The sequence below is a fragment of the Spodoptera frugiperda genome, chromosome 18 (assembly GCF_023101765.2).
Source record: "Spodoptera frugiperda isolate SF20-4 chromosome 18, AGI-APGP_CSIRO_Sfru_2.0, whole genome shotgun sequence".
NCBI lineage: Eukaryota > Metazoa > Arthropoda > Insecta > Lepidoptera > Noctuidae > Spodoptera > Spodoptera frugiperda.
The window spans coordinates 9,909,559-9,925,686 of NC_064229.1; the positions used below are offsets into that span (position 1 = coordinate 9,909,559).

The 16,128-nt window shown below is 32.3% G+C and overlaps 1 protein-coding gene across 3 annotated transcripts in view; it reads left to right on the forward strand.

Annotated features, from left to right (window-relative positions):
* The window catches only part of LOC118277929 (aryl hydrocarbon receptor), a 130,479-nt gene that overhangs the window by 66,537 nt on the left and 47,814 nt on the right, over window positions 1-16,128 (forward strand). For 2 of the 3 annotated variants that reach the window (XR_004783813.2, XM_035596951.2), the window contains exon 1: window positions 7,379-7,521. The gene's annotated coding sequence lies outside the window, so the exon portion shown is untranslated. Of the gene's footprint in view, window positions 1-7,330; window positions 7,522-16,128 lie in introns of those variants that run through there. The other variant, XM_035596950.2, reaches the window with a different exon arrangement.

Sequence of the window (16,128 nt, forward strand, 5' to 3'; positions counted from 1 at the left end):
AAGATAACAACAACATCATTTCTTTTCCGAGAAACAGAAGCGAAACACTGGAAACTGGAATCCCAAATTGCTTCAATTCCATTATATTTCCAAATTGTTCCAAAACGTTATAAACAAAAGTATAAGAAACGATTTCACATACTTAAGTATAATTTCAAACGTTTGGGTTAACGATCGCTTGATAGTTACCTATTTATATGCAGTTTAGACTTACACAGTCCGTTCAAAATATTTAAAAGAGATGTGATTTTTATTGTTTTGTTTAAAAAACGGTGAGTTAAATGTCTGTGCGATTGCGATTATTTTTGGTGTTTGGCTAGTGTTAATAATAGACTACAACTCCGGGGCCATTTTCTGTTTTTCGAAAATTCCTTAGTAGTACTCGTAGCACAGAGTCTGGAAATGTGTCCAGTATACGGCAATAGGCTCATCCTTTATTACATGACTTTTGAAAAGTGGGTATACATTGTATAGTTGCCACTATTACATACATGCCATAATGCCTCTGCCTGCCCCTTCAGGGTTAAAAGGTGTGAAGTTAAACTAATAATACTACTACCTGCAGTATCTGCTTTCTATTAGACGTTTTCTTGGAATGTCAAAACGATAGGAATTATAGTAAGAAAATGTAGCTAACTAGAAACTTCTATTGACTTCTTCAAAATGAGAGAATTGTACATTTCCAAAAATAAACGCATGAAAATTAAAAACTGTTTACCGTCAACAAGTTTTGAACCTTGAACCTTGACGAAAATATAATTAAAAAATAAATGTGAGAACCCAAGACTCCTTGTTTACGCAAATTATAAAATTTTCCCCGTCGATGCGAATAGCGAAACAAATTAATTAAAATTATAAATTTAACGAAAATCACTAACCGTACAAAGTAGAAAAGAAATATAACGAAATTATCTATAGACATAGACACAAAAATATCTATACTTTTTTTCTCTAATAAAATATTTTTTGTATACTTTTAATAATTGTATACGTAAAAATCCATTGTCTATGCTACGCCTATGATTTTGCAATGAAATCTTTAATCACCTGTCCGTTTTAGATTTAGATATAAAAGTTTATATCAAATTATATATTCGTCACGTTATGTCTAATAAGTCGTGTTTCCTATAATTCTATAGTTCCCATGGTCCATCAATTTGAATATAACTGTTCTGTCAAAACACACACTTTTGTTATGGGACGTGTTTTTGTGGGGTCAAAAGACATGGAGTTTTGGCTACTATGGGAATTATTATACAGTATGGAGATCACTCATATGATTTAAATGAAACTACAAGTAATACTCGTCCATAGAAGACTAATACGACTAAATATTTAAACAAATATGTGGTTTAAATTAAGTCGTAAGAGGTGTCCCCATACGGTGCATAAAACGTATTATTAAAGGTATTTGGTCTATTATTATTACGATAAGGTTATTTTTTTCTTTTCAACGCTGTATGTTAGTTTTTTTCCTATTTATTTGCACTTAGGTGACTGCTTAATTCATTCGAAAAGTAATTCATGTGAAGATATCTTATTGAATCTACAATACTAGGTATATGAAAATAATCAATGGTTATGAGCAATAAATTGCCCGGGTATCGAACTCTAAACCTAGTGTTTAAAACTAAAACCACCCAAAAATATACCAACCAAACTTTCTCACGTAAACATCGTTATAATCATTTGTCAATACAAATAACAAGAATGTTACAAAAAAGGAAATAAAAATAAATATCTCTCGATTATAACGATACCTATCACAATCGCCAATCGATTATAACTTAATCGAGTTACGATTTATAGAAATAATCGGTGTTGATTTATACGGCACTTGCACTTTCGATGTTCATTTTAAAACCAACTCTATGTTTTTGGGATTAAAGTTATAATTTAAATGACAGTTTAATGTTGTATGAATACAAATTGTATGGTAGTAATATCAAAGGGTTGCGCGTGCGGCGCTGGTACTAACGTTTGAATAAATCAACAAAAACGACGGGCGGCGATGACTAATGTACTATTTATAATTTGTATTGGACTGGGAAACGATTGGAGTAGTTTAGGGTATGTTAAGTAGACCGATAGGTCTTAACCACAATTGAATTTTATAATAATGAAAAGCACTACCTACTATAGGTACATTTTGTTATTGCGTTATTGCAATACTAGTCGAACATTGTATATATAGGTATTTCTTTCAACAGTTTATAGGAAGCAAAGAATTTATCTTCACCAATTGTTTGTCAAAGATTTAATGAACAATACATTAATTGAAGGTCACTTTCACGTACTTAATTTAAAATGCACAGCTGATTACTACAGTTCTAATGCAGAATTTAGGATAACTAAACAATCTTGATATTTTTTAATCTAATCAAGTTTAAAAGATAATATGATTAGAGAAATACCTTTTTATTATCTAAGCTACAAAGTACTAGCTTCTGCCAGCAGCTTCGCCTATCACCTAAGTCAGCTCATACCCTGTCTGAATACCAAATCTCAGTAAAATCCGTTCAATAGTTTCAACGTAGTTGACAGACAAACATCTAATACACCTATACAAACGAACTTTCACAATTATAATATTTAGTGTGATAAATTGATAGTAATATTGAACAGAGTCGACTCCACTACCTCTATTCTATATCTAATTTAAATTAACGCAATACGAACGAGGTTCATAAACAAATTATAGAAAAACAAACAAAACTACAAAATATGTATGTGTAGGGAGGTAACAAACTACTTTTAAACAATTAAAAAAAATTAAACAACTATTCATCATCGGAACCGGTGTTGATTGTATTCATTAAAACAAATAATAGATATTATTTTTACATAAATAAAAGTTTAATGTAATTTGATTTTAGTATACGTGTGACGGCATGGAATAGAACGGATTTGACACCACTCTTGCTGTTTCTGCGGGTAAGAGCGGACTATGGAAATGTAATTTGGATAGCAATAGAAACCAAGGTAGCAGCACTCTTTAATAAAACTGCACCTTTTAAACAACAATTTCCAATCCGTCGCTAGATGAATTGATTATGGCAAGCTCTCGATCTATGGGCCATAGAGTCCAGCTATGAATAGTGACAGTTCATGATGATCAACCAACTAAGCTGAAATAATAAAAATCTGAATATAATTATGTCCTCTAAACCCCTTTTTTCAGGGGGAAATCAGCCAATAACTTCTCACGCCTTGTGTCGACTTAAAACCACCCCGTTCCTACTCCTGCTTTTCGATCCGGAGCCTCGTTTAACCCGTTAAGTCCACAGCTCCGGCCTCTAAACCCTTACTCAAGGCAACCAAAACCAAACTCAAAACCGATAACCAATAAAACTTAAAATCAAATGACGCTGAAGAAGCCGCTTACGTAAAAAGAATCTTCGCAAGCAAAACTAGTGTAGGTCCTAACATAAGTACTATAATCTAGATAGTCAGTATTTAATAACATAATGAGCTATTTCAAAGAAACTCACGTAATACGTATGTAGGTAAACATAGATGATTGGGTTTACTTCTATATTTTTCATGTTGAATCTTTTTCTTTGTATCAGTCATTACGAAACTACTTTGTAAGTAATCATATCAATTTTTGTTAATCTTACTGCATTTTTGAAGATATAGAACATCTGGCATATAACATGTTAATAGAGCGTAGAACTGATGGCCAATGGAACAGATGAGTTCTAGAGTGGAGGCCACATGATACCGGTAAACGTAGCACAAGCTGCGGACTACCTAGTGGGTTTACCGGCGCTCCGTCTCAAAAAGCAGAAGTAGGAACGGGTTGGTCTTTAGTCAGTAAGAACCTGACACTCCCTCTCGCTTTACCAAAGACGGGAGAAGACATTGGTGATTTACCACCAAAAAAATGTAGCACAGGGCATCCACCTAAACAGTAAAAAGATAACCTAGTAAAGGTCCCAAAGATCCGTTGGATGCAGGTCGCTAAACCCAATGGACCAATCTAAAAGCCATTGGAGAGGTGTAGTAGTGTGTAAGCACGACGTCACTCGTTCTTTATAAACTGTTTTAGAGATGAACCAATCAATTAACATTTTAACATATTGACTGTCAAGTAAAACACATAGACGCCACGGATATTTACATGCAGGGTCACTCAATTCTTGCATAACAAACTAGCATTTAAGTTAATACCTGTAAAGTGCAATTTATAAACTGTCAATCGTGTCCTACGCTTTGAATCGTTTAAACATTAAATCTAGGGTACACTACTGAAGATGATTTGAAAACATGTTTAAGCTGTTCTTACTTTTTTAACCTGGTCTTATCCTAAGTTATTTGTAGTTAGTATCTTTACATATAATAAAACTGTAGGAGTGTTAATTCTGTACATTGAAAATATTAAAAAATAAATAGTACGTGGTGTTACTGTGTTACTGGTACTGGTTAAAAATGTGATTAAAAAAATGTTTGTTCATCTGTCAGTCTGTCTGTGACTGTGGGTACAGGTATCCCTGGGTACCGGAACCAAATGCTACCAAAAGTCATTATTCCACGCGGACGAAGTTGCAGGCAAAAGCTAGTAATCCAGTATAGTGTGTACATCATTATGCCCGGTCGCAAACAGATGTCAGTAATCCTAAAAACAAACTGTATATGTAAGAAAACGATTATACCCAAACAAAAAAACTACAATGTAACTTTAACATTATTTGTTGTATTCAAATCAAAAACGTTTCACAATTCCTTTGTTCCTCAGCTAAAACAAAAAACCTGCACAATTTAAACACAATTAAACAAAACCTCAAACGTAACAGAAAGCCGCCGCTAGCTCCAAACTAAAGTAAAAAAGTAAGCACAATTTCACTAAAAAACTAAGCACAATAATGCAGTAAGCTCACCCCTTATCCGTCGGCATAAGTTATGCTAACAAGTTGGTTTGCGTGACCTGAGGCTCGTTAGCCTGGCCAGGCCGAATGCTACCGTTACACAGGCCCGTAATGTGATGTGTCATTTTAAATAGCCTCTTAGAAATGAATGATCCAAAATAAAATGGTGTTATGAGCGCATAATGTAGGGTGGCTGTGAGGTGTGAGTTTCTCGGGATATTTTTTTTGTTGAGCTTAGTTTTTTTGGGGCTTAGTATTTTAATTGTTAAATTTAATATCGGGATATTATTCTTTTTGAGCTTAGTTTTTGGGCTTCGTATTTAAATGACAATGCCAGAATCTCTATAGAGCTTTGCCCCACCAAAAAATATAGTGTACAGGCATGCCAAATGTAGCATTCTATTGCTGCTCTATTAGTGATAACTAAAAACATGATTAAAAGCCTTTAGACCTTGCGGTTTCTATATAAATCTAAGAACAAAATATTACATTTAGGTTAGGTACCAGTTTAGATTAATTGCAGTTATAATGGTAGAAATAATTAAATTAAGTGCTTTATATTATTACAATGCTATCATAGGGTCTTTAGCTATGAAAGGAAGGAATTTCATCACCAATATCATCTTTAGTAATCCTATTTTTAATTAATAGTCATAACGAAACAACAATGTAAACAGAACAGACAGAGCGAATGTCAAATAATGACTTTTTGGACATAACTGACACACGCATGCCAATGACGTTTCGTTACATGTAATCACTAACGTTCAAACACGAAATAGTAATTAGAATATGCGTTCATTATAATATATATTATAAAAAAATAAATTAACTAACAGTATGTATTTATCATTTAAAATCCGTACACATTACATTAATAAATCTGTTTTTTTATTGAATTACTCTTTGTGTTCCTTGTGCAAGCGTACTAAGAAACGCAGATAGTCGCGATAAATACAGGAAATAGGCCTTAGGTTTTTTAAATTCTTTTTATTTCCTAGTTTTTATCCGCAACTTTATCAGAATAATAATTAAGTAACCAAGGGTCTTATTTTCATTGAATAATATTGATTAATTTACATTTCTTGTCCATTGATGAAATTAAGTGGGGCAGGATCTGGCATTGTCATTTGGTATTTTTTATTTTAATATACTATTGTAAGAAGCTTTACAATGATCTGGTTAAACAAAACACTGCTTTATAAAACATAGTCATAAATTAATAATGTTTTACATTGCAGGTTGGTATAGAGTCTATTTTTAACCGCAATAAATAGTTAAAAGTGAATAAAAAGTTGATATGCTAAAAGCTACAAGCCACTATTGCATGTTAGTTCAGAAATTAATAATTGTAAAAAGAATGAAAACTTAATTACACAAAGGAATGTGCTATGAAGAAGTTTATTTAATTTCATCTGATACCGATTGGTATTTTAACTAAACACGAGCTTAACTCAACATTGAAATACAGTATTTTAATACAGTATTTGTTTTTAATTTCTTTTTCTCAAATTTTCATCACATACGCCGTCTTGATTTACAGAAGTGGTAATAGTATAGTAGTGAGAAACCTATGACAAAAAGAATAATAAATATTCATAAAGATAAAAAAAAATACATAGAAAAACTGAATACCATAATAATTTTCCAACCTTGAAATCATCATGAATGATAAATCCACACAAAGCCCAACAAAACAAAATAAAACCTTATTAAAAACTATTTCTACATAACACAAACTACAAAAAACCTACACATAAAATAATTTCTTTAAAAACAGTTCATAAAATAGACATTATATTTGACCCGAATCTCCCTAGAGGTATCAATATCAAACAATAGGTAATGTAATGACAGCATTAAGTTCAATATGCCAAAGGACAAGCCTATCACATTAGCCGCAGTACACTACACTACGACATAAGTAACTTTTTATTTTCAATTACTTACATAGGTTGGTTAACCCTTGCTTAGTTTACTATGCTATTTTCGTAATAGGTACTTGTAGTGTAGGTACTTGCTTATTTTTAACTGTATTGGTTGAAATGTAGGTTAAGATGGAATAAGAACTTTTTACTGATGATTTAATTTTGTAAAACGTTATTAATACATTTTTGAAATTTCTGGTTTCTATGTAAGTTTTCATGTAGCGTAGATCATTCAGATTCTACAGTAAAAAAAAACATATCAAAATTTCACTACATAGTATAAAACAAGGTCGCTTTCCCTGTCCCTATGTCTCTTTGTATTCTTACATCTTTAAAACTAAGCAACGGATTTTGATGCGTTTTTTTGTAATACATAGAGTGATTCAAAGGTTTATATATATATAATACATGCAGAATATATCACCATTGCACCCATGCAAAGCTGGGGCGGGTCGCTAGTGTATCTATGAATTATTTTTCAAAACTAAATTCCAACATTTAATAAACCACCTAACCACCCCACCATCTTTCCAGCATCAAGCCACCATCAAAAGACGGCGTCACAAAGAGCAACCCGAGCAAGAGACACAGGGAGCGCCTTAACGCGGAGCTCGACACCCTGGCGTCACTCCTACCCTTCGAGCAGAACATCCTCAGCAAGCTGGACAGGCTGTCCATCCTGCGGCTGTCCGTCAGCTACCTTCGCACCAAGAGTTACTTCCAAGGTAAGTCGAGCTTTGATGCTGTTATATTGATTGGATTGGTCTGCGGCTCTACAAACATGACGTAACTTGAAACCTTCAAGAAAAGAGTGTATTCGTTTTTTAAAGGTCGGCAACGTACCTTTGTCTCTTCTGATGTTGCAGGTGTCTATGGGCGGCGCTGGTCGCTTAGGTGATCCGTCTGCTTGTTTGCCTCCTATTCACATAAAAAGTGTACTTATTTTGGTATTTGAGAGTAAAGGACATGTGTGTCAAAATTATGTATGTTCTTTTTGTTTCGTGAATTAGATATGACATCATGTTTGAGGAAGTTAAAGGAAAGATTTATAAAAATAAAATATACGTAATAACAGATTAAGGAAGTTTCACATAAAATTACTAACATAGTAATATGAGAAAAGTCTCACCATCCCCTAAATCCATACGTACACTACAATGAAATAGGGTTCCCTCAAATAATTAGGTGGAGATTGGTTTTGTTAGAAGTTGCTCGGGTTTTCGGAAATTGTGCGAAGTGTTATTACGTTACCAATTGTTATGTAAGGCTTTGGTTATATGAAAGAAAACTTCGAAAGAAAAATTATTTCTTTGACTGCACCGATTGTCGTAGATTGTTGATATTATTATGATAACAATCGCTGTTCTTTCATTATGCAAAACTGAAATTATACATGAAATTAAAACAATTTCGACCGTTCTATACAATAAAATATTCAAAAATAATTACACCTTCATTCAGCTATTGACAGTATAATTCATTTTCAAGATTTTCTATCCTAATTTTCTAAAAATCAGATGTGCTACTTGACAAAATTACGTTGGCATCATGTTACGATCTCGTAGTACAAAATCCGTATAATATTTCGGTATTGACAATTTGACAAAGATAGTAAATTTCAACTAGTCAGCAACTACAGTATATTAAATTAAAATTAATCTAGACAACTATAGAATAATCTAAAAGAGCCTTGAGCCCTTTCAGACATTCACTTAGAAGAAATAGATTTCACACAACTTCCATAAATACAAGACGGCGGCGCCAGAACAATAGAAAAACAAAAGCCTAACATTATAAACCAACAAACAACGAATCTATTCTCATTTTAAACCCAACACCTGAAGCAAAATTTAATAAATCGAATCTTAGAATCGGTTGCATACCGAATACCGATATCGATTACTTATAAATGCCTTTCCCGGCACTTATTTAGCGTTGTCAGCTAATTTTATTGCGGAGTTCAACGTATTAATATATGTGCCGTCTGCTGTGTTCTCGATTCTCTGGAATCGATACCGCATTCGATTTTGATGTAATCGATGTAGTTTAGATGTGCTTTCGAGTAATCTAGTACAGGTTAAGTTGTGTGGATTTTAATAGGAGGTTAAGTTTGTAATGTGAGATGTTACTATGTGTAGTTTGTATGGGTTTTCTTATTTATTTTAAGGTGTTTTGTTTTATTTTTCATGTATCTAGTTGAAATGTGAAGAAGAAAAATGTATGACGACTAACGTCATCATATTCACAGTAATCTGATATCTAAAAGTTTTATAGCTAAAAATTTTCTTAGTAACTGCTACACTCAGACACATTTAATGGTTACTTTACTGATTATGAAAACGTAATCGTTTTCATATAAAAGTGCAGCAGTAAATTATTAAATTACATAACATGAAATTCTTATGAGTATACTGCAAATGTACTCATTAACTATACTAACTAGTTATTGTCGCTATTATTTTATTTCACCAACCAATATTTATTTGGCAATGGAGACAAAAACTGATGATTTCGACAAATATTTTTCCACAAAAACCTACCTAATTAAATCTGTCCTCTCTAAACCAAACAAAGAACAATACACCTAAAACCAATCCACAATACAAAATCTTAATTGGACACATAAATCTTTTGAAAAAAATCCTTTTCCCGCTACTATATGCATACATCAATGTATAAATTATGGACACTGCATATAAAATTATACAGTATCGATGAGATATAAAACTCAGTAGGGGTTGTGGATATGTTTTATTTGTGGTTTCGTGTCTTTAAGGGATCGACGACGCATATAGTATGCCGCTCATGTACAGATGTCGACACAAGCGTTTTTGGGTTAGTTTTAATATTTTTGGAAATTTTATTGAGACCGATGTGAACCACTGTAGTAATTCTAAAATGGCGTCATGGGTTTTTTATTTTAGAGATATAATTTAAGTAAAGAAAACTAATGATAAAATGCATTTTTGATAACGAAAACTACATACTTTGCCTTTGCTTGTACTGGGGAAATATATTTTTTCAACAATACAATGAACAACAATATAATGAAACAATTAATCTATTTTTGTAGATAGACTACAAAAGAGCGCTTTTATTATTATAAAAAAGTCTAGATGAGGTTGAAATTTCCTAACAGTTCACTCTAAGAAGAAATGCCGAGATAAACTCAGAGGTCATTGTCCTGACTAAAGATTATTATAATACACTACCTACAACCTAGTCTTATAAGTCTAAATCAAAGACTAATATCAAGAAACCAAGTCAAAAACATCATTTTACAATACTATTGATAAAACTAACAACATGACAACTAAAATCTCTGACAATGACATAATCTTTACACCACACACGCTACCACAAACGCCTAAAAGAAAATATTTACATTTAGCACGCTTTTAATATAACTAGGAAATGGTTGACATAATATTCGTGAAATGTTGTTATAAAGTTCACATGTTTCTTATATTATATGACTATATTTATATGTGCTAACATATGACCTAAGTTCGGGCCGTGCCAAGACATTTGGGCGCTAGGTATTTCCTAATGCATAATTATTTATAGAGGCGTGTTTTACAAATACTAGAGATTTATTTGTAAATATTTTGTCATGTTGTAGTGAATTGAAGAATTATTAAAACAATTCTTTGTTTATTAATGGGTTTTTTTAAAGAAAATGGACTACTGTAATGTTTTACCATTGTACAGTCAAAACTTTCAATAGGTGATACACAACCAATAGGAAAATCATTTTTTGATAATAATCCCGTGGCGATGTAATGGAAAGACTAACTTAAAACAACGCAATGTGACGTTTTAGTAAAGATTTCAATTTTCAAAAAAATAATTCCAACAACTATTAAAATTATTGAATTACAAAATAACATCAACAAATCAAACACCACTGCCCACGACTGTACTTAAAAAGTACCGATAATTCTAATTAAATCGATTGTTGAAGCATTCGATTACAGCAGTTATTTCGATTCGAAACGATTTCGGCTTACACCACGGGGTACTTTGGCTATAGGATAAAAAAATACAGTTCAGTACCGGTAGCATGTAAATTATTGGTGTACCTTGTATTCTTAGTACCGATACCTGATTAATGTATTCGAAAAGTTAATTTTTCATGTTCCTTTATCGCCGCATCCATCTTACTTTCTCTTCGTATATGAAGGGTTGATGGAAATTTGATTTATTTCACGATTTTTGTCATGATTGTTTTGTATGTATGCAAGTAGCTAGATAGTATATTGTTTAATGTCTCTTGTTTCCAGTTGACATTTACTTATCATTTTAACCGAATTCAAAAGTCTGACAGTTTCCTCAATTCCGAGTATTTATTTTTACATCACATTGCACTATTGGCTTTGTATATACGTAATCTATTTAAAATAAATTTTTCACTTTGAACTTATTGGCTTTGTATATGCGTAATCTATTTAAAATAAATTTCATCAAAAATGCATCAGTAAATTCTTTAAAAGAGGAAACTAGAAACATCATTAAGTTCCATCTCTTCGAATTTCTTTTAAACAGAAACACACAAGAATTAACGATTTTATTTTGTTTAACCCATCGTGTGCCGAAACGTGGATCCACGCGAGACACAATATATTTTCTATTATGTCTTATATACAAGAGATTAAATAGATAACTGTTCAATTTCCAACAACAAATTTTCCATACCTCCAATACCTATACAAACGTACACTCACAAACCAAACTCCCCCACAAAATATACAAAATACATAATACATAATATATATTTCCATGAAAGTAAACAGAGCAGTATCGTACCTGCTACGGCGGTTACGATCCGGAAGAGAATATCGATCCGATGCTAATTCAACACCGTTACCTCTACTTTATTGATGGGAAATCGCTCCCATACCTTCCATAAAAGCCGCCATTAAATAAAAAAGTCGCTGGATTTTGTTTTTAGGGGGGTATTTCGGTTTATGAGTGAAATGGAGTAGGTTTTCTTTCTAGGGTTTATTTTTTGAATATTCGCTTTGTTTCCAGAATAGAAGATTTTATGCGAAAATGTTATATTTTGGTGAGAGATCGCTCTCGAAAATGTAAAATTTGAAAGATCGCTCAATCGGGATGTACCTTTTTTTTACTTGTATTATATCTAATGTAACAGAAAGATACATACAACTTGACTTGACTTGACTTGGTTTTGTGCATGTCAACCTATCCTAATCTGTCCATTTTTCATTACATTTTCGATCTTACAACAAAAAATAATAAAGCTGAAAATCGAATGTAACAGAAAGGTATAACTTGAGCAGCTGTAAAAATAAAATTGTCCAGTTTTCCTAGCCAAGTTCATTAGTTGACGCTAAAGAGTGGTTCGTTCATAAGAATTAGTGTTCTAGGCAAAAATCCAGGCAGGGATTTATCGAGAACTAGATACGTAAAGTTTTAGGTCTTAGACTTAGATTAGACTTTAGGATTTAGTTACGTTTTCTGGCTAGTGTTTGGTTGTTTAATGTTGTTGCTTGGTGTCTATTTTGTGTGTTCTTCTATAGTTTTATTTACACGAAAATTATAAGTGATAATAGTAGTTTTAATGAAAAATAGGTTAATTCATAAACTCGTGTAACAATCTATTTTAAAAGTGAGTAGGCTAGTTATTTACTAGACAATTTCAATACTTTTTTCGAAACATCAAAAACGATATTTTCTATGTATGTAATAGTGCGTTATGACGTCATCAGATTTTAAAGTAAAATAGCAGACGTACTTATTTCTAGAAAATTTGCTAGTAAAATCTGAAAATGAAATAGTGAAAAGTGTTATTTTTTTATTTTGTTGTACTTATTGAAAAGTCGAAATAAGTAATTTATTTTTGACTGAGTTAACTACCAATTTAAAGGTATTAGTGACATATAGGTATTATTAATCGTACTCTTTAGTAGAAGATACACATGTACTTCAGGAAATCGATTACTTGTAAAATCAAGTAGAAATTCATTGATTAAGAAAGACGATTTAAGTTAGACTACACTCGACATTGAACATTGTTACTGACGAATAGTTGTTATTTTTACAAAGCAAAAAGAAAACTCATGAATAAATACCTCCACCATACTTCACCATTATTTCATATCAAAACAAGTTCTTGGCAATACATTACAGTAATATTATTCAAATCAAAATACCAAGCACTAACCATTTTCCTTTTAAATCCATTTACTTTTCTTTCTTTACAACTTTTTTCAACAGTAAATAGTTACCATCATCACATTAAATAAAGCTCATAAAGCAAATTAGCCTTTATAAGAAACGAATTAAAATCTAATTTGGCGTGCACCGAGTTGAAGGTTGGCTTGTCCTAACGACGAACTAATTGATCAGATAAAAGCAGGCTAAAACCCTTGGTTCTGTTTAGTCACAATATTTTTGTTCTTTACTTTGTTTTACTAGCTATTCCATTGCCTAAGTTGAGTAGTAGATAATGTATTGTGAGCACCTACGACTGACTGGACTGACAATGGTGAGATACGGTTTGATTTTGAAAAGTTAAATACCATTAATTTACAACTTCACGCATTTTATCCTGGGTAAAGTATTGCTGGGTATTTTCGATTTTTTGAAAATTTCTCAGTATTAGCACGGAATCTGAAATTGTGCCAATTATAACAATAGGTTCACCTCCTATTACATGGAAGTTATAGTACAAATTGCGAAAAGTGTGTGTAAGTTGTACTCTGTCTACCCTGGATAAAAGTCGTGACGTTGCAAATATATGCTGCTGTTACTTATTATTTATAAACAACCGGTTATTTTTAGAACTTGTAACGGTATATTTACCATGTTTATCTATGAGTTTCCGTTATTTCGGCACTGTTGCAAGCTCCATGAGCATGGATGAACTCATCAGATCCCGTTTCAAGTTCTAATGATAGTTTTACTGACCATGTCAGTTTAAAAACTGAAACCAGTTATTTAATATTTATCAAATATTAACACAGTAAGTATTTTCCCCTCTAGTTCCCCTAAGTAAGCAATAATCGCCTAGCCTAGACAATGACGTAACTATGCAAACTTAGTGACGTCACAACTGAAAACTTATAGTCAGAACTGACAAATAATTTACATTGGAACTGGCGACATTTCCTTTGTCTTTGAAACTTATTTACTTTTAGTTTTATATTCATAGTTTGAATAGTTCTTGAAAATCGTTGTTTTATAATGTACTAACTTCTGCCAACGGCTTCACCCGCGTTTCCGTGGGATAAAAAATAGTCTATGTGTTAGTCCAGACTATAATCTACCTCTGTTCCAAATTTTATCCCGATTCCTTCAGCCGTTTTGATGTGATTGAGTAATAAACATATACACTAACACATAAACTCACAAATTTATTTCAATATTAGAAAGATAGTAAGATTAGTAAAAAGTAAGATATAATATTAGTAAGACATGACAAGAAGAGTTGACTCCATAGTGAATAGAACAGCGAAAAAAGCGACACCTTGTGGATGAAGAGTGCAACTACCGAGCTAGGATTATCAAAATTCACAAAGAGCTAACTACCAAAATCTTAACATACTCTTGTTGTTTCTTTTTACATAAAAGGTAATTGAAGAATCCCTTAATACATTCCTATTTCCATACCAGTAGACGACAAATTCAACCCAATTATTGAGTTACGACTAACAATTTACCACAAATCCAAAGCAAAAAGAAATCACTAATAACTTGCATAACAATAATTAACTATAAGGTAAATGCAGCTATACTGGCCCGGCCATAGGTAATTACCATAAGCGTCTTAAAGAAAATTAGAGTCACAACATTTATTAAGTTCCACCACAAATTAATTTCTTATCACGGCTTTAGTATTTCGAAATCAATTATGGTACGTTAACCATGGCATTCGATGTGACAAATTAGCTTTTTTTCCTATGGAGTGAAGTGGTTTATGAAAAACAATGATGTCCGATAAGGGAGCTAATCAATCATGCGCTGGATAAAGGTTGGCCAGGAAAGTGTACTTTTACCCTAAATATAATGTTCCGTGGTGCAATTTTTGTTGTGGTGTTTTTAAGTGGAAGCTAGGAAATGCTTTTTAGTTATTTTTAACCGACTTTAAATAAAGGGAGTTATTTTTTTATTATGTAGAATAAACATGCATAACTTACAGCTTAACCCAATAAATAGATACGTTATACAGTTAAGTTGGTTTGTCTGTGCGCGATAATCTCGCGTTTGCCTAAACTGATTTTCAAAGTAGTACCTAGAATCATGTTTTTTTATTTTGAAATCAGGAAAAGAAATAACTAAATTCTAATGACGACTTAATTCTGTACCCTTAGTACGAGTTTGCTTTACCAATCAGAGCCTCGAACGCGCTCTCACTTCGATGTCAATAATACAATGTAAAACATACTCGTACTAAGCTTGTTAACCTCCATCTATAAAAGAATAACGGTATTTATAATCATGTAGATATAAATCTAGGAGTAAGCACTCTTACCAATTATATATTAGGCACTTAAAATTTTCACAAAGTCGGCCTAATGTCCTATGGCAGTTACATTTACTTTTTCTTATCGAAACAGAAATCTAGGATTATAGCTCGGGCTTTTTTCAGCCAGAATACTGTAGGCTTTCATGAAAAATTTTACTTCTAGGAAAACAAATATCGTTTGATCGCTGAAAGCTTAATATTGAGTACCTACCTACTATGTAAATTGTAACTGAATATATTGACAACAAAAGTTAGTTATTTCTCATGCTTGCTACGAAAGTCCCTCTGTGACTCGAAACTAGTAAAAGGTTTTCTCGACTAATTTGCGTGAGTAAACCGGGATTTGTTTGTTTGTTTATATATTTCATGTCATAACGGATTAATTTTAGGTTATTTTTAGGTATGTAGAATAAGAGCGACAGACATACTTATCATCAATCAACTGTAGATATTACTATTAAAGAGAATTTAATATTTTTATTATAATTCTCAGTTAGAAACAGCTTTGCGCATCGTGATAGTCACCCTCGAAACCACATTTAATACAAGTTGCAAACCCCGACCAAAGTAAAAAGCCATAAACACAAAATAATAATTTGACTAATACAATAATATTACCGAAAAACGAGAAAAGGCCTTAAATATACCTTTTTCAGTTTGTTCGTAATAATGAAATTAAAAGGCACTTTGTATGAAATTCAGTAAACGGAGTTAACGAGTTGAAATAACTCGTAAACGTTACTATGGCAAGCACGCACACTAGCAAACTCGGGTATTGTAAACACTACGGCTACATACAGGCTGTTGCTGAAAATGAAACATAGGTTTTGTGTATTGTCTG